Genomic DNA, 20,163 nt, shown 5'->3' on the forward strand with positions numbered 1-20,163 from the left:
AAAGCAAAGAGAAATAAGCCAAGGCATACTCGTCCAAGATTTTCCTTAAATAAGGATAAAGCAAAAATGCTTTCCTCTAAATCAGGATAAAGCAGAAAGAGAAAGCCAAGTCTCACTCGTCTAAAGAAAAAAGGGGGTAGGCGCTATGGCATAACAGAGACGAGAAGCTATTCAAGACGCCTCAATATTTTGAGACGAGTAAAATATAAAATCCTTGTGGAAAGACGAGAAATAATTGCCTAAGGGACAAGCAAAAGCAATGCAGTTATCATTATTGTCCTAAGTGGGTCGTCTATGAGGAAATCACATAGACGATCCTTCGACACTTGGAACAAAAGCATAAATGATAAAAGTAATGCGTAAACTCATCTGTGAAACGATAGCAACAAATGAAAATAAACATTCATTAAAGATTAAAGGGTAGACGACCACCGTCCAAAAACCCTTATAAAATAAGCATTAAAAAACAATTGCTAATAAACTCGTCCGGAACACTCTTGACGAGGTAATTGTACTTGAATACATTTCAAATAAAAAAAAAAGGGGAGAGAGAAGAGGAGAAGAAAACATTTTGAAAGGAAATAATAATAAAATCTTCAGACAGCAAGGGCATTAGGCATCGGGGTCATCCTGGGCAGGCTTAGTAGAGGCATCGTCTTCAATATTGACATCTTCAGAGCTGGTCTGAAGAAAAGAACTAGTAGCACCCCCTAATTGAAGGACGATAGGGCTGAAATCAACCTCTGGAAACCTCTCCTTCGCCTCCATGCGAAAATCTTCAAATCCAGCCGCATAGTTGGCGTCCAGAAGGTCAGTTAATTGCTTCGAGACCTTGAATTCCTCCACAGCATCGTCTTTAGCCTTCTCAAGGGAGTTGCTTAACTCGTCAACCTTCCTCTGAAAGTGGTCAAGACGAGTGTCTTTCTCTACTATGTCAGCTCTTAGCTCCTTGATGAGGTCCAGCAAACCCTTGGCCTCGTCCTTAGCCTTAGCCGCTATTTCAGCCCAGCCTTTGCAGTCGTCCCTGACTTCCTGTATCCTCCTCTCCAATAGAAGCCTCGTCTTATCCAGCTGAGTGGCCTACCTGGACGCAGCTATGAACTTTGACATGGCCTACACAAGCAATTACAAATTTTCGTATTAAGCAAAGCAAACAAGCTTAATGATGAGGAAAACATAAAAAAAAAATTAAAAAAAAAAAACGAGAAGAAATTTATATCAATTACCTTGAAAAGATCGTGGACACCTGAGTGTTCAAAATCTCTCAAGGACATGTTATAGCATGCAGCCACGTCCTCGCCAGAAACTGCTTTTTCAAACCTCTCCCAGGCCAAGTCCTCACTTTCAAGGAGGTTTGACGCGACTTCAACAGGAGGCTGGGACGAGGTAGGAACACTAGTTTTAGGCAGAGGAGGGTGAGTAGGCTCAGACGACTCCACGTCAAGAATCTGGATGGATGGCGATTGAGATGGAGGGGGAACAGGGGCAGCAGGAGAGACGACTCCAGGCTTGGACGACCTCCTATGCTTCGCTCTCCGGCTGGGGAGATTTTCAAGATTAATGGCCTTCGACAGGCTTCTCTTGTCACCAGCAGCAGGACGAGCTCCAGTTTCGGCGTCTTGCCTAGTAGGCTCGTCCGTGACTCCCTTGCCTTTGTTCTCCTTCATGGTAGCCATCCCTACAAAAAATAGACGAGTAATTCAGCAAATGTGCCTATGACGGCATGATTAAGTTGATGGCAAAAAAGAAAAAAAAATTCCCAAGGCAAAAACTTACGTCGACGGATTGTGATTTCGTGAGCTAAGGCTTCTAGAGAAGGTTCTGGGCCAAGTCCCTAAGTCGCAAGACGTTGAAGGGTGACCAAAGAATGGAAGTCCCTCTCTGGGTGGAGACGGGCCTTTTGGACACGTCCCAAATAAAACTTGTTCAAGGACGGCCTTCTAACACCTGCAGTAAGGACGAGAAACTTAGTTAGTGTAAAAAGACATGATAAGGGAGATGTTACAACGGTGATAAGCATACCTTTAGGATGAAGGTTCCCTAACTCTCCTGTATAAGGGGCAAATGGATCCCTGCCCACCTCAACAGGGCGCCCAGCCCAAAAACTTGAGACGAAGAAAAACTCCGTCTTCCAACTCCTATCCGATGTAACCAATGACTTTATAATCCTACAATCTCTTCTTCTGGCTGTAAACTGATAAAAGCCCTGGGATTGGCCAATTTCAGAGGGTTTATAGCAGAAAAGGAATTCATCCATGGTAAGAGGACAATCCCCTTCAAAAACCTCTCTCCACAAAATTTGCATAGAAACGATTAGTCTCCATGCATTGGGATTAAGCTGACACAGCGCTAAACCCAATCTAGTGAGCAACTTCCTAGCGAAAGCATTGAGAGGCAACCTAAGACCTCCTAGGAGATAGGCTTCATAAACTCCAATGCCAAAATGAGGTTGGCAACACCACTCGTCACGGACGGCCAACCTAGGGTTTAGCTCTTCTGGAATTTGATACCAACTCCTAAGAGAAGCTAATTTCCTCTCGTCTGTCTTAGCAGGAATCCCCACAGCACAGTTGTATATGGTCTCAACCTCGTCCTTTTGAGGGGACGAGGGCGCACCAGAGGGACCAGCCCTAGACCCAGATGCCACTCTCGTCCTAAATTCCTCTTGGAAGACTTCTAGGGGAACCCAGGAACCCCAAAAACATACTCGTCTGAGGTATTACCCCCATTACTACTAGTATCACTGCTAGAACCACTGTAGCTAGTAGAATTGTGGTACTCATCTATCTCCCTATCAACACTATTACTAGACGAAGAAACAACTTCTGACATTGTGGAAATTCAAGGGAAACCTAAAGACGAGCGTAGAATAAATACCTGGCTCTAGACGAAGGAAAACTAGGGACGCTGGAATACTTCTAAACGAGTCGATGGACGAGAAATGTCAAACAAGAAAATTTGGAAAAGTGGAGAGGGTATGGGAGGAAATCCACTATTTATAGGCGTTGAAAAATGAAACCTGAAATGAAGCACTCAATCAGGAAGAACCACGTGGCAACTTCCTCGAAAACTCAAAATGACACAACGGTTAACCCATATAATGATGACGCGTGGCGCGTTCTAGAGTCACTGGAACCCCACCATATAGATCGAGACACGTGGGGTGGCGTAATGAGACGTGTCTAAAAACCAAAAGCCTTGGACGACCCTTGGACGAAGAGGCAACTGATGGGTACTGATTTTCACCTTGAAGCCGTCCATAGAGGTCGTCCGTGACCCAACAGTATTGCAAGCACCCCAGAAAACCTTACCTATAACCATCTCGTCCGGAGAAGAAGAGACCAGGACGAGGTCGTCGTGACCAAGGGATGAGACGCTTGTCCAAGGTGTCGGCGATCTCATCCTTAATAAATTCGTCCGTAGACGGAACGACCTCTATTCATGAGCTAAGCACACTCGACAAGGGGATGCTAGGACGAGGGTATCATACTTAGGAAAATCTCCGAGTATAATGTGACAATTCCTCATTTTACGCGTAACTTCCAGGTATCCGTTGTAGTACATAACTCCTAAACGGTTATGGAAGTTATTTTTAAATACTTACGCCTCCTTGAATCCAGGGGAGGTTATAATTGCGATAACCGTCTATTAGAACACTATATAAAGGCTTATTCAGACAAAGCAAAGGTATGTTATTATTGGTCCCAAAAAGTTGGAACTCCAAAAATATAGAGAGAAAACTAACTTTGCCATCAGAGGGTTCTTGGCCGGCAGCCCCGGTCACCTTTGATCGCTTTTCTTTCTTTTTTTAGGCCGTTGAGAGAGCAAGTGGTCCTTTCAAGTCCGAAGCATCCAGCCTACTGATTTTCTTTGCATCATCAACACTGAAACCTAAAAAATGACTGAAATGACCCTATAACCTAAAAAATTACTGAAATACGCTTAGAATCTAAAAAATGATCGTATTTTTGTCAAATTCAGTGGTACTCTAACATCACATTTGACAATACCAACGTCACATTTGAAAGTACTTTTATCACATTTAGTGGTTCTCTTCTTCTTTTTTTCCTCACATTTGATAGTTCCATAATCACATTGGGTAGTATTAATATCATATCTAACCTTACTTTTACATTTGGACCCACCATTGAAGTCACTTTTTATACTTATTTCTTTATATATATGTTTATAGCAAAAAATTAGGATGAAGATGGCAATCAATGGTTTAAAATACATATAGGGACGATGACAAGTATATGTCAAAATTGATGGTTCCTTTTTTTCTCATCAATTACCACAATACTCTTGAAACCTAAAAAAATGACCATAATACCCACTACTAGGCAACCTGCAATACCAAGTTACCAAAACATCACATTTGATAGTCCATTCCCACATTATGCAGTACTAACTTCACATGTGACTGTACTTTTGTCACATTTGGTGGTTCTCTTATTTTTTCTTACATTTGATAGTATCATCCTCACATTGTGTAGTACCAACATTACATGAGTTGTAATTTTCTCACATTTGGTGATTCCCTTATTTTTTCTCACATTTGATGGTACCATCCTCACATTGTGTAGTACCAACATTACATGAGTTGTAATTTTCTCAAATTTGGTGGTTCCCTTATTTTTTCTCACATTTGATGGTACCATCCTCACATTATGTAGTACCAACATCACATGTAACTGTACTTTTGTCACATTCGGTAGTTCCCTTGTTTTTTACACATTTAATAGTATCGTCCTCATATTGTGTAATATCAACATCACATGTGGTTGTACTTTTGTAACATTTGGTAGATCCCTTATTTTTTTCTCACATTTGATGGTACTATCCTCATATTGTGCAGTACAAACATTACATATAACTGTACTTTTGTCACATTCGGTGGTTCTCTTATTTTTGCTCACATTTATTGGTTCCATTCTCACATTTGGCAGTACCAACATCACATTTAATTGTACATTTCTCACATTCAGTGGTACTTTAATTTTTTTCCTCACATTTGACAGTTCCATTGTCACATTGGGCAATACCAACATGATTTGTGATTGTACTTTTGTCACATTCGATAATTCCTTTATTTATTTTCACATTTGATGATTCCATTATCACATTAGACAGTACTAACATCACATTTTACTCTACTTTTGCCACATTCAATTGTACTCGTATTTTTTCTTACATTTGATAGTACCATCCTCAAATTGTGTAGTATCAACATGACATGTGACTGTACTTTTGTTACATTCCGTGGTTCCTTTATTTTTTTTTCTCACATTTGATGATTCCATTGTCACATTAGATAGTACTACCATCTTATTTAACAATATTAGATTACGCTGTATGCAATCATAAAAATTAGCTCAATTTAAACATTCAATCGCTATTTAACAAATCTTGTTGTTGGCTTATTTTGACAAAGTGATGAACTAAATTAAGAAAAATGATATCTTAAGGACTAATGTGAAAATTGAAATAGAAGTCAGGTGACTAAATTGAATTTTAGCCAAAAACTTATATCATATCCTTAGCCTTATTTATTTGTAGGGAGATATGTAGCATGTACTGTAAACTATTCCATCAGTATGCTAATGCTAACAAAGTAACACATACAGCTTTTGCAATTCTTGTCACATAAATGTTTTACAAGTCCCTATTTATTTATTTTAGAGAAAAACCAAGTTTAAGGACCTTGATGGTAAATCAGTAGCAAAACTAAGTATAATTGATACTCTGTCAAAAGACAAAATCAGCTGCTTGCAAATTGGATGTCAATGGGTTCATACAAAAATATTGCAATAACATCCTAGAGGGTTGGCATTAGTTAAGTTGTATTACCAATTCAACTAAGAGTTTTCAACTGCGACAAACGCAATTAGTAATTCCAATAAATTTTGGCATGAATGCATTAACAATACTTCATGTAATATGAGTAATTAAGCACTTTTCTTTAGATAAAATTGTACATAGAGAGAGTTTGATGCCAAATAAGCCATTTTGCAGGTTACAAATAGGTTCTAACTCCAAGAGTAAGACAAAAAACTAATATTTTATCTGATCCTCTTCACCAGATTGACAGACACAAAATGGGGTCTATCATCATTCCATGTGAGCCTGGGTTCAATGCCATCTTCAATTATTATACTCCTGGCTAGCCTGAAAGAGGAAAGAGAAAAAGTTTGAAGATTAGTGAATCGGAGAACTATTGACCACCTAAAAAATGTGGTGCCATATCAAGTAATGACCCTTCCAGTGTGTTAAAATATTACATAATGCTAAAAAACGAACAACTTAATCTGCCAAGGAACCTGTATGCCCTTCAAGCTTCAGATTACAATTTTAAAATCCTATTATGCAAATGACATAATGACCTTTTCAAAGTAGCATATCCAAGTCATGCTCTTCCTTATAATTGAAAGCATCATCAAAACCAATAGATCAACCTAATTCATCACAAAAAAAAAGATGAGTATTTCATGCTTAAAAAGATTTTTTTTTTTCTTAAACTTTTTTGTGAATGGTACATTCATCCCACCAGCCCACTCCACAATCACGGAAGGAGAAAAGGACTGTTTTTTAGTAGGGTTTGTGGGGAAGGAAGATTCCATCCTGTCCGAATTGATCAATGTGAAATTCAGATAAGGAGCAGCTTGTAGATAAAGAAGGGCCAGTGAGTACTAAAAAGTATATATCCAAATAGAATATACATTTTCTTTACTTCCAGCACTTCCAACTACGTAACAACCCAACAATTTTGCAAATTGTCCAACAAGCTGGCCAATTGTTAGGATTAGTGCCCTTAAATCGTATTGTATGATGTTATGTATGATATTATGTATGACATTATGTACGACATGATGTATGACTTAATATTGTGGTTGATAAAGTTATTTTATTATTATCTAAAATAATGGTAACATGAATATGGGACATTATCATATAGTCCATGAGATGCATTGTATGTGATTTATGTGAAAAGTCACAGAAGATGTAAATCACAAGTTCTTTGTAAACTCACAATTTATAGTTCGTAGTCGGTGATGAAATTGGGCATTTCATCTGCGAAGACTATAACGTGTCAACTAAGATGATTTGTCTTGATCATGGAAGTGGAAACTTCTAGTTGATATGTTGATATGTTTTAAGAGTTAAAATATATTGAACTGGACCGCTGTGAGATTTATTATTTTCCTAACGACTGTCAAATGAATAATAAATCTCATGACTCTTATTTGCATGAACTCTTAATCCTGAGAGAATAATGGACCTGATCATGAAATGTAGGTTGCTTTGATATATCAAGAGTGAGATCTGAAGTGACGGTCAAAACCTCAGTATGTTGGGCAGTCTCATTTAGTGTTGATGGAACATATATTCTTAAGATGGAATTCATAGTCTCTTGATGGAGATATAAAATATTCCCTTGAGATAAGTTTAATGTGTTCAGTTATTCGGAGAGTTAGGCCTAACCACTTTAGTAAGAAATTACTAAAGTATATATTTATGAAATTGGATTTCATAAATATATGATGAATAACTTTAAAGAATTAAATCGGGTACTCAAGGATAAGATGTAGTAATTTACAAAGTGACAATCTACGTTTATGACTTTGTGTTACTACGAATATTTTATGAAGGGAGTACGTGTATAATAAAGTCTTGGGATATAATTTATTAATAAGGCCTAGAGTGCAATTATATTTATATAGTGGTATTAAATATAATTAATGGTAACTTTGGATTTGTCAAGAGTTGACGGAAAAGCTCAAGGCCCATTGGAGCTAGTGTCTTATTGGTCCATTTTGGTCCCACTCCAAGCCACACACTAAAGCCCAATTGGAAAGGCCCAATAGGCCAGCCCAATTAGATAATCAGTTAGTTATAAAGGGAGAAACATACAGAATTTTTTTTTGAAGAGATTAGAAAAGAAAAAGAATCGGTGTGTGAGAGAGTGTGTGACACACTTTCATTCTCCTTTTTGAAAAACTGATTGAGAGACTACACATCTTGGACGTAAAGTGGAATTGGAGTGAAGATTAAAAGTGTTCCCAAGTGCTTCTAATCTTTGTTTTGAATTTCTCCACACCAAGGTACGCTATCTTGTTCTTAAATTCTGAAATTTATGTAGTGCACGTTATCAATCATGAATGAAATAGATCCTAGTTCGTCGCTTCCGCTGTGGGTTTTGCATGAGATGCAAAACCAGAATTTTTCCTTCAATTGGTATCAAAGCCAGGTTTTCATATCATGATTGAATAGCGTGTGATTGAGTTTTAGAATTTAAGAAAACTGTTATTTTTGTGTTGTCAATTTTCTGCATCACATGGATATAATGAGGAGTAGTTATTCATGTGGTCATGTATTAATTGAATCCATGCCAAACCACTGGAAGTATTGGTTTAATGCATTGAAAACTTGTGTTGATGCATTGATTGTTATTTCACCAAGTTTGTACGGATTGCAAGTGTGATTGAAAGAAATTCTTTATGGCCGCGATATCCATTTCAAAAGTAACCGTTTTTATCGAATGAAGAATAACTACCTTTTGATTACTCTCATTCATTGCACCGTTTGACTTTGAATTTAATTGCGTGGTTTGAATTTTGTTTCACGGCTTGCACTTAATGCATTGCTTAATTTTGTTGCACTACTTGGTTTAGAACAAGACAGGATTGTGGTCCACGGTTGATTTGGTTTTTGTCCAAATGCTTTATGGCCATGAATGAATAGAATTCATATAGGGAGAATTCCACCATCTGATAGCACTATATATAATATAATATAATTATCATATATTATATATTGTACTTGGTATTGTTGCATGGCTTGGACGGACCTTCATGGCCTAAATGCATGACACCTTTTGAATTTTAAATACATGTTTGACCATTGCATGGCTTGGCCATTTTTTGCTTTGAAAAGTTGAATCCATGCATAAAGGATTCTTACAATCCGTAGGTTATGTGTATATATATATATAAAGTAATAATTATATATTATATATATTAATTTGTATATTATATTATATATAATATAATATAAATTTTTATATATAATAGGGATTTTTATTACGTTATATATATTTATATACGTTAATGCTAGGATTATGAAATTTATTCCTAATTAGATTAGAATTATTTTTTTTCAACGTGTCTAGCATTATTCTAGTTCTTGACCTTAAAAACCTTTAATTTAAAATATCTAGTGAGAGAGAGATTCAAGGGTTGAATCTCACGACCTCCATTGTTGGTTCATAGTAGTGTGAAATATATACTTTGTCTTTGCCTCGAGCTTAGCATTCCATGCGGAGAGTATTTATTTCATGGTCCTACAAGATTGAATTTCTTGGTTTATAGTGGTTTGATAAACACCTTGTCTTAGCTTCGAGTTTTGCATTCCATGCGGAGGGTGTTTTATCATGGTACTACAAAATAAGCCTGTTAAAGGGATGAGATGTGGTTACACATGATTCTAGACAATGGTATACACTAGACTAAGTATTTTAGTATCCTCTATGCTGAGTTCTTACTATTATTACTTAGAGGCTAAATATCAAACGGCATATTATTAGTGTTTGATAAGAGTTATCATGATAGCGCTAATAATGAGAATAGTTCTCAATCAATCATATTATTTTATGTTCACTCTATGCTGAGGGATATTGAATATGAGATTGGGTTGTCGTTGCATATATTATTTTATGGTTTTATTAAGGTTCCATATTATATGCTTTTATGCTAAATTGATAATGTCCAATTTATTTATTATATTCATGTTTATTATTTTCAGATTTTGTCATGGCATCATTTAGCCCACTTGTTTCAATTCTTAACCAAAACAAACTGACTGGATCCAACTATGTTGATTGGAAAAGAAATTTGGACATTGTTCTTACTGCTGAAGAGCACAAATATGTGCAACCATGTCCTAACTTTCCTTCATTAGATGCTCCTCTTGAGGAAAAACAACGATATGATCGTTGGCAGAAATCTAATGAGATGGCCAAGTGCTACATCCTAGCATCTATCGCAAATGTTCTACAGCATCAAATGCAGGATGTAGAACTTGCTTCGGACATAATGCATAGTCTAAAGGAGATGTTTGGTGAGCAAGGCCGTTCTGCAAGGCAAGAAACCATGAGGCAAATTTATAATACCAAAATGGCTGCAGGAAGTTCAGTGAGAGAGCATTGTCTTAGGATGATTGCTAATCTGAACACATTAGAAGTTTTAGGTGCCGACATTGATGGAGAATCCCAAGTGGATATGATACTCCAGTCACTACCAGAATCATTCAAGGAATTAAGACTCAATTATAATATGAACAAAAAGATTTATTCTTTATCTGAATTAATGAATGAGTTAGTGGCGGCGGAAGGCATCCTTGGTACTTCTAGTGTTGAAGCCAATATGGGTGAAGCTTCTACTTCTCAACCTAAGTCGAAAGGCAAGGGTAAGAAGAAGAAGAAGAAGGACTTCACTAAGAATGGTGGTAAACAAATTGCCTTAGGGGTTGCCAACAAAGGAAATAAAACCAAAGGAAAGTGTTTCCATTGTGGTGAGAAAGGACATTGGAAGAGGAATTGTCCAACATTTAAGGCTGCCAAGAATAAGGGTATGAAAAGTTCATTTCTTCTTGAAATATGTTTGGTACAGAATCCAACGGATTCCTGGTGTGTGGATTCAGGTTGTAGGAATCATATCTGCAATTCTTTGCAGGGGTTCCAGGAGACCAGAAAGTTAAATGAGGGAGAACTATTTCTTACTTTGGCTGATGGGAGCAAGATTCCGGTTGAAGTTGTTGAAGTGTTTAATTTGTGTTTTAAGTCTAGAGTTTTAATATTGGAAGACTGTTTGTATGTACCTAATGTTCGTTGGAATTTAATTTCTGCAACTTATTTAGGTAAACAGGGATATTGTGTTATCCTGAAAGACAATGTTGTAATAAAGAAGGGTAATGTGTTTACCTGTTTTGGCAATATTGTGGATAGTCTTTATATTTTAACTCCTGATAAGCATGAATTATACAATTCTGAATTAGATAGTAACTCTCATGTGAAATCATTAAAGAGAAAGTTTCCTTCTACTAGTGATGCATATCTATGGCACTTGCGTTTAGGTCATATCAATTCAAGTAGGGTTCAAAGACTAATCAAAGATGGACTTTTACAGCCCATGGACTTTGATGGTTTTCCAGTTTGCGAATCTTGTTTGGAAGGTAAGATGACCAAACGACCTTTTAATGCAAAGGGTAGAAGAGCCCAAGATTTGCTAGAACTAGTACATTCAGATGTATGTGGTCCTATGTCAATCCAAGCAAGAGGTGGCTATGAGTATTTCATTACTTTCACTGATGATTACTCTAGATTTGGTTATGTGTACCTAATGAAGCGGAAGTCCAAAGCCTTTGAAAAGTTCAAAGAGTTTAGGGCTAAAGTTGAAAATCAATTGGGTAAACACATAAAGGCCATTCGATCTGATCGAGGTGGCGAATACCTTCTTGGTGATTTTAAGGATTACTTGACTGAAAATGGGATTATATCCCAATTGACTGCACCTGGAACTCCACAACAAAATGGTGTAGCAGAAAGAAGGAATAGGACTCTTTTAGATATGGTTAGGTCCATGTTGAGTTATTCGACTCTACCAATCTCTTTTTGGGGATATGCCTTAAATACTGCAATGTATCTTCTGAATTTAGTACCTTCGAAGTCTGTTCCTAAAACACCTGTAGAGTTGTGGAATGGGCGTAAGCCTAGTATAAAACATCTCCACATTTGGGATTGTCCAGCACATGTGTTGAAAGGAAAGTCTGACAAGTTATAGTCTAAAACAGAAGTGGTATTTTTTGTAGAGTATCCAAATGGAACTGTTGGAGGTTTATTCTATAGTCATAATGGTAATAAAGTGTTTGTTAGCTCAAATGCCAAATTCTTGGAAAATGACTATATGAATAATTTTACTCCTAGAAGTAGAGTTGTCTTGGCTGAAATGAATGAACCTGTAGTTGAACAACCAATGGATGAAACTAGGGATGATGTGACTGTATTAGATACACCACAAGATACTACTCATGAGATGTCTAGTACACAGATGCCTCGTCGTAGTGGGAGAATTATTCGGCCTCCTATAAGATTCATAGGTTTGGAAGAAACTTATGAGGCTATCTCAGAAGAGGCTGAATCGGATCCTTACACTTATGAAGAAGCAATGAATGATATAGATGCACATCATTGGGTCCAAGCTATGAAATCTGAATTGGATTCTATGGATTCCAATCATGTATGGGATCTTGTAAAGGCGCCTAACGGCATTAAACCTGTTGGTTGCAAATGGGTTTACAAGAGAAAGAGAGGGATAGATGGAAAGGTTGAAACCTTTAAAGCAAGACTAGTGGCGAAAGGGTATACACAAAAAGAAGGCATTGATTATGATGAAACTTTTTCACTAGTAGCCATGCTTAAATCTATCAGAATTCTCTTATCAATTGCTGCTCATTATGATTATGAGATTTGGCAAATGGATGTCAAGACTGCATTTCTTAATGGCAATCTTGAAGAAGAAATATACATGTTGCAACCAGAAGGTTTCATAGCAAAGAACCAAGAGCATATGGTATGCAAGTTGAATAGGTCCATTTATGGACTTAAACAAGCATCTAGGTCATGGAACATCAGATTTGATCAAGCAATCAAGTCATTTGGTTTTGAACAAAATCTTGATGAACCATGTGTGTACAAAAGACATCGAGACAAAGTAGTAATATTCCTAGTGCTTTATGTTGATGATATTCTACTCATTGGGAATGATGTAGGGGTAATGTCATCGGTTAAAGTTTGGTTGTCAAGCCAATTTGATATGAAGGACTTGGGTGAGGCTAACTTTATTCTAGGGATCAAGCTTTGGCGAGATCGCAAGAATAAGATGTTAGGCTTATCACAAGCTGGATATATAGATAAGGTTCTAGAACGGTTTAGCATGCAAAACTCCAAAAAAGGATTACTTCCTTTTAGACATGGAGTTCCTCTGTCTGATGACTAAAGACCTAAGACTCAAGAGGAAGAAATTATGATGAGACAAGTTCCTTATGCTTCTGCAGTGGGAAGTCTCATGTATGCCATGCTTTGTACTAGACCAGATATTTGTTATTCAGTTGGCATGGTCAGCCGATATCAATCAAATCCAGGACCAAAACATTGGCAAGCTGTAAAGCATATTCTCAAGTATCTTAGGAGAACGAGAAATTATATGCTTGTTTACCATAGTGAGGATTTGATTCCCATTGGCTATATAGATTCAGACTTTCAGTCAGATCTAGATTTCAGAAAATCCACTTCAGGATGTGTTTTCACCTTAGGAGGTGGAGCCATAAGTTGGAGGAGCGTTAAGCAATCTTGTATTGCGGACTCCACCATGGAAGCCGAGTACGTTGCTCCTTGTGAAGTAGCAAAGGAGGCTGTTTGGCTCAAGAAATTCCTTTCTGATCTTGGTGTTGTGAGAATGGAGCAAGTTCCCATCACATTGTTTTGTGACAATAGTGGAGCGATTGCACAATCCAAAGATCCAAGGAATCACAAGAAAGGAAAGCACATTGAGAGGAAGTACCACATCATTCGAGACATTGTTGCTCGTGGAGATGTTGTGGTAGCAAAGATTGAAAGTGCAAATAATCTAGCAGATCCTTTTACCAAAACCTTGTCTCAAAAGACTTTCGAGTCACATTTGGAAGCAATGGGAGTTAGATTAGTGCACAATAGTCTTTAGGGCAAGTGGGAGATTGTTAGGATTAGTGCCCTTAAATCCTATTGTATGATGTTATGTATGATATTATGTATGACATTATGTACGACATGATGTATGACTTAATATTGTGGTTGATAAAGTTATTTTATTATTATCTAAAATAATGGTAACATGAATATAGGACATTATCATATAGTCCATGAGATGCATTGTATGTGATTTATGTGAAAAGTCACAGAAGATGTAAATCACAAGTTCTTTGTAAACTCAGAATTTATAGTTCGTAGTCGGTGATGAAATTGGGCATTTCATCTGCGAAGACTATAACGTGTCAATTAAGATGATTTGTCTTGATCATGGAAGTGAAAACTTCTAGTTGATATGTTGATATGTTTTAAGAGTTAAAATATATTGAACAGGACCGCTGTGAGATTTATTATTTTCCTAACAACTGTCAAATGAATAATAAATCTCACGACTTCTATTTGCATGAACTCTTAATCCTGAGAGAATAATGGACCTGATCATGAAGTGTAGGTTGCTTTGATATATCAGGAGTGAGACCTGAAGTGACGGTCAAAACCTCAATATGTTGGGCAGCCACATTTAGTGTTGATGGAACATATATTCTCAAGATGGAATTCATAGTCTCTTGATGGAGATATAAAATATTCCCTTGAGATAAGTTTAATGGTTTCAGTTATTCAGAGAGTTAGGCCTAATCACTTTAGTAAGAAATTACTAAAGTATATATTTATGAAATTGGATTTCATAAATATATAATGAATAACTTTAAAGAATTAAACCGAGTACTCAAGGATAAGATGTAGTAATTTACAAAGTGGCAGTCTACATTTATGACTTTGTGTTACTACGAATATTTTATGAAGGGGTTACGTGTATAATAAAGTCTTGGGATATAATTTATTAATAAGGCCTAGAGTGCAATTATATTTATATAGTGGTATTAAATATAATTAATGGTAACTTTGGACTTGTCAAGAGTTGACGGAAAAACCCAAGGCTTATTGGAGCTAGTGTCTTATTGGTCCCTTTTGGTCCCACTCCAAGCCACACACTAAAGCCCAATTGGAAAGGCCCAATAGGCCAGCCCAATTAGATAATCAGTTAGTTATAAAGGGAGAAACATACAGAATTTTTTTTTGAAGAGATTAGAAAAGAAAAAGAATCGGTGTGTGAGAGAGTGTGTGACACACTTTCATTCTCCTTTTTGAAAAACTGATTGAGAGACCACACATCTTGGACGTAAAGTGGAATTGGAGTGAAGATTAAAAGTGTTCCCAAGTGCTTCTAATCTTTGTTTTGAATTTCTCCACACCAAGGTACGCTATCTTGTTCTTAAATTCTGAAATTTATGTAGTGCACGTTATCAATCATGAATGAAATAGATCCTAGTTCGTCACTTTCGCTGTGGGTTTTGCATGAGATGCAAAACCAGAATTTTTCCTTCACCAACAGCACCAGATGCTGCTGAAACGAAGATATATTCTCCTTTCTAAGGAGAACAAACTTCATGGAAATCAGCATAGGTGGTCATACTAGGCATACCTTTTTTCAAATGAAAAGCCAAAGTTAGAAGATTAGTGTACATTTACAGGGAGAATTGAACAAGATGCCCACAAAATCAAAGGAGATATTAAATTAATGAAACTACTCTTTGAGACATGCATATCAAAAGGGTATGTAGCATAATCACCTTTGTCTAAATCTTATGTTTTTCCAATCTTTATAGAATAAGCAAACAACATACAAAAGTCGAGTATAGTATGAAAGGGGTACATCACTGCACGTGATCTTTCTGAGGCCTTCGGTTGCTGTGATTGGGCTATACTCTTCTCATCTAGCAGACCCCCATACCCATTTATCAGCTGCAAGTTCTCACAAAGAAAAGTTCACAATTGCAAGCTCAAAATTGTACACAACATCATTTTTAACGAGCAGTCACTCATGCATGCACATACACACACACACACACACACACATATATATATATATATATATATATATAATTAATCTATTTTAGTCATACAAAGAATTAGTTAATCTTTTAGTAGTCTCTAAAATGTTTAACAAGGTTATTCTTCTCTACACATTCTGCTTTCTTTCTTTTCTGTCATTTATCTCCTCTAGTAGCAAAAAAAAACATACTCTGCATTTATCATCAACTATATCTTATCATTTTATTTACCAATAAAAGATTCCTTATTGTGATTCCAACTACACACATTACAACTTAGATGTACACCACATAGAAAAGAAATGAAATAGAAACAAAGAAATAGCAACTCTATACCCGTGTCCTCCCTAGGACATAGAAGAAAAAATTTATTTCTTTATAAAACCCTTCCACCTTAAAAGGTGTTGCCTTTTTCCTCTGCTAACCAAAAAAATAAAATAAAATAAAATTTCAACACCACACTAACAAGAACCCACACCCCCTGATGAGCAGAACACAAAGCCACAAGTTTTGGAAAAACTGAATCCCTTAGAAGCATTCAACAAGCACTTTCTGTGCCACTTATAAGAAACTTTTTTTTATATTATATATAATTATTTTTATATGGAAAACTTGATCTACAAGTGGTCATTGGAATCCAATATTTAAATTTTGCATAAAGTTTCTGTTTTTCTAAGGGGAACACAGGCCATGTCTTTAAAAGTGACAAAATCAAAGCTAAAATCAAAATTGACCACATGAGACTTTAAAATGTTGTTCAATGTTTAATTGTTGAACAACTACAATTAAATAACAAGACACGAAATAGCTAAAACTAGCAATATTTTGAATAACTGATTAAAAGCACTCAACATCCTTGGACTGCATTGTCTTTTCTCTTAACAGAATTTTATAAACACAAAGATAACTTGATTATCTCTCCCTCTTATCTATTTTTGCTCCAGTGCACTATCTGCATCTTTCTGGTAGGGGGGGGGGGGGGGAAGAAGAAACAAGTAAAAACAGCCAAATTTATGAAGAAATAAAACCATAATCAAAATCTGTTAGACTAATTCTTTTTATATATTCTTGAGCTGTTATTTGCTACTCCTTGGAAACCTCAAGTAACATGATAATGATTCCAAATTAACTCCGAGGAGTAGCATATAACAGCTCAAGAATAAATGAGGCTAAAAAGGAAATAAAGAATAAGGAACTAGTACTCAGTCAAGCACAAAATGAGGCTAAAAAGGAAACAAAGAATAAATTATTCATATTGATAAGCTGAGTTATCTTTGATAGGAAAAATGAAATGGTTATATATAAGCTGAGTTATTAAAATTAGATATCACTTTAAAAAACATGTTATAAGTGTTTGGACCCATTTACAGAAGCAATACACAGAGTAAGCAAATAATTAAACTTATTTAATAAACCCATCAATAAAAGGATTAGTCTCTGGTTACACCACTAGATTAGGAGTAGGTTCTTAGTAATAACTTATATATGGGGTAGACTTTTATCAAGGAACTTAGTTCCTTCCAATTAGGATAGTTTCAAATTTATCCACCAAAACAGAGCTATTGAATGGTATGTTTCACAAGGTTTTCAGTTCAATCCCGTTAGGATAGTTTCAAAACTAACCCATCAAAACAAAGAAAATGAATGGTATGGCTACAAATTTTTCACAACTGCAATAGTCATCCCTCTACTCCCTCACAACTTTCCCTGCTCCTTGACTCAAGATAAGGCATACTTTACAGCTAGCATTTCAGTAGATAACTAGAAATTCCTCCATTTCTCAATATCAAGACAGATACACAAGTTCATTATCTATTGCATTTCACAAATCAACCCCTAAAGGTCTTCTATCACTATTGCTTAATTAATTTAACTTTAAAAAAATAATAATAATAAAAACACATTTTTTCCTAGTGAAATTAGCGGTTCCATAGATAAATGTCATCCAAATACCCCCAACAACCCACATGGTTAGGTAGGACGAAATATAAGAAAAACAAGCTTTCTATATGAAAAATGAAACAAAAAGGAGAAGGGCCAAACCATAGGTGAAGAACAGCTCTTTTTGTAGTCTCACTTACGTTAAACCCCAATATTCACCGTCAGTGATTCATTTCTTAACTCAATCATCGATCAAATGAGCATTTAATAATCCACAATTCAGAGCCAACAAATTATTGCTATTTACTCATGCAAACAAAAAGCATAACCAAATTCTAGAGATACAAAACAAAACGAATTTTCAACTTAAAATTAAGATAAGGAAAACAAAACATACCCAAAATTGAAATGATATTGAGAAGACGTGAGAGAGGAGACACAAGAGAGAGAACACTAACCGGTGTATTCTTGCTTTTATATATTACCTCCTTAACTGGTAATTGGTTTTTCATTAAAAATAAATAAGCGGTCAGGATTCAAATGTGTAAAATCTATGGCCAAGATTAAAGAGGGTACCGTATCCCCTAAAAAAAGAAGGGTATGGTAGAATGACCCATTTTACCTATTCTGATGTGAGGGTAAAATTGATTTGGAAACGCGCTTCTCAGACAATCTACTTTTGAGTCAAAATGAAGGGAGGAATGGAGGATACCCATTTGTTCCGTATGGATGTACAACCTAGAAAACTTGACTAATTTAAGGGTTGGGAATTGGGATTTGTTAGTTAATTTGTTTTATAATTTCCGTTTACAAGATGCTAGAATAGTTGCACTAAAGCCTTCTTTCCTGGCAGAAATTATTAATTTATACGTAGATCCACGATTGGAATTAGTCTGGTTCACTTATATACTATTTGTTTATCAAATAAAAAAACTTATATACTATTTCATATATGGCAAGGTATCCCATTGAGATCTAAGTTTTGCACAAATGGATATGCCACGATGTTTATATAGCCAGCAAATGAATCTAATCAAGGATATACATGGAACTAAATAACCACACGATGTTTCTAATCAATACGATTGAAACTGGGTAGTTAGTCAAATATGGTACCCACATAGTCCTTTGTACCCATTTCGAGCCAAACCCTAAGTTTTACTTCACCGGAAAAGACCATTAAGTTGGGGAGTCAATTCTCTGTCACATTTTTTGTGTATCATGTTATTCTCTATAAATTACAATTTATTATGCATTCATTTGAATTTAAAATGGGAACAAACCAAACATATGACAAATTGTGATTTGTGAAACGTAGTGAGGATTTCCCTTCCATTTTTTTTTTTTTAAATTTGACTTTTACCAACCAATAAGGAAGATATCGAAACAACAAGAAAAAGATCATATTGCAGCAATTCCTCAATAAACAAAGGACATCATTTTTCCGGTCCAGTCCCCTACAACACTACAACAAGTTCACATTATGCTTTATATAAATTACAAAGACATAATTTTTATAAAGATATATATAGAAGAAACTAGAAACCAAGTACATATAGCAGTATGCTTGATATGAAATACATAATAATAGTAATTCCCATCTACAACTTCAATTTTTTACAGCCCAAATTTCCTATTCAAAAGAACTACTTTCAATGCAATTATCAGTGCTATTCTATCTTTGATGTTGTTAGTTCCATATTTTTAAGTTGGCAAGTTATGATCAAATGTAATCATTTTATAATATTTTTGTTTAGTCTTATGTGTGTCAAAGGTGTACTATAAAGTCAAAGATAAAGATTCAGGTTCAGCTCAAGAAAGACTCAAGTTTAGCACAAGAAAAACGAATTTTTTGTAATCTTTATAATTCCAACTCGACTTCTAGTTCAATCGATTGAGATTGCACTTATCAACAAAAATAAAAAACGCAAAAAATGTCATAAATTAGTTGTTTCAAGCCCAACTTGTGATATGTTTGTTGCTCTATTTAAAGGATATCATAAGCCGTTCCTAGAGAGGCTTTTCAGAGAGAGAAATCACCGCTTTTGCAGCTAAGGTTTGTATAACCAAGTTTCTCTCAATTTCACCATACTGAAGACATTCAATGTCACAATATTAATATTATTAATTACTTGGTTAAGAATTGGTCAATATTGTGACAATTGGGAGATAAAATCATAACACTAGGAGATCAAACATATCACCTACAAAACCAAAAAAATGCCAAAAGCCAAACAGAGAATGAATTGAATAAAAATATAAATAAACTTCCATATCTTATCCCAAATCTATATCTATATATTTCTAAAAGCTGAAGCATAACATTTATTGTTGCTATACTCATATTGCACCACCTCATTTGCCACGTCATTGCTTGCATAATCATTCTTTTTCTTATTTAATTTTTATTACTAAATTTTGTTGACAATATTAGAATATATAAATATTTTTTTGAGAATATATTAAATATATAAATAAATTGACTTTACATATTTATCTTGGGTAGTTTTAACTTTATATATAATTTGCATTTATAAATTTATCTACTTT

The 20,163-nt window shown here is 35.5% G+C and overlaps 1 pseudogene; it reads right to left on the reverse strand.

Moving 5' to 3' along the window:
* Positions 1 to 6,062: 6,062 nt before the first annotated feature.
* The window catches only part of LOC142634890 (receptor-like protein EIX1), a 43,436-nt pseudogene continuing 29,335 nt past the window's right edge, over positions 6,063 to 20,163 (reverse strand).

Source organism: Castanea sativa, chromosome 5, assembly GCF_040712315.1.
Source record: "Castanea sativa cultivar Marrone di Chiusa Pesio chromosome 5, ASM4071231v1".
NCBI lineage: Eukaryota > Viridiplantae > Streptophyta > Magnoliopsida > Fagales > Fagaceae > Castanea > Castanea sativa.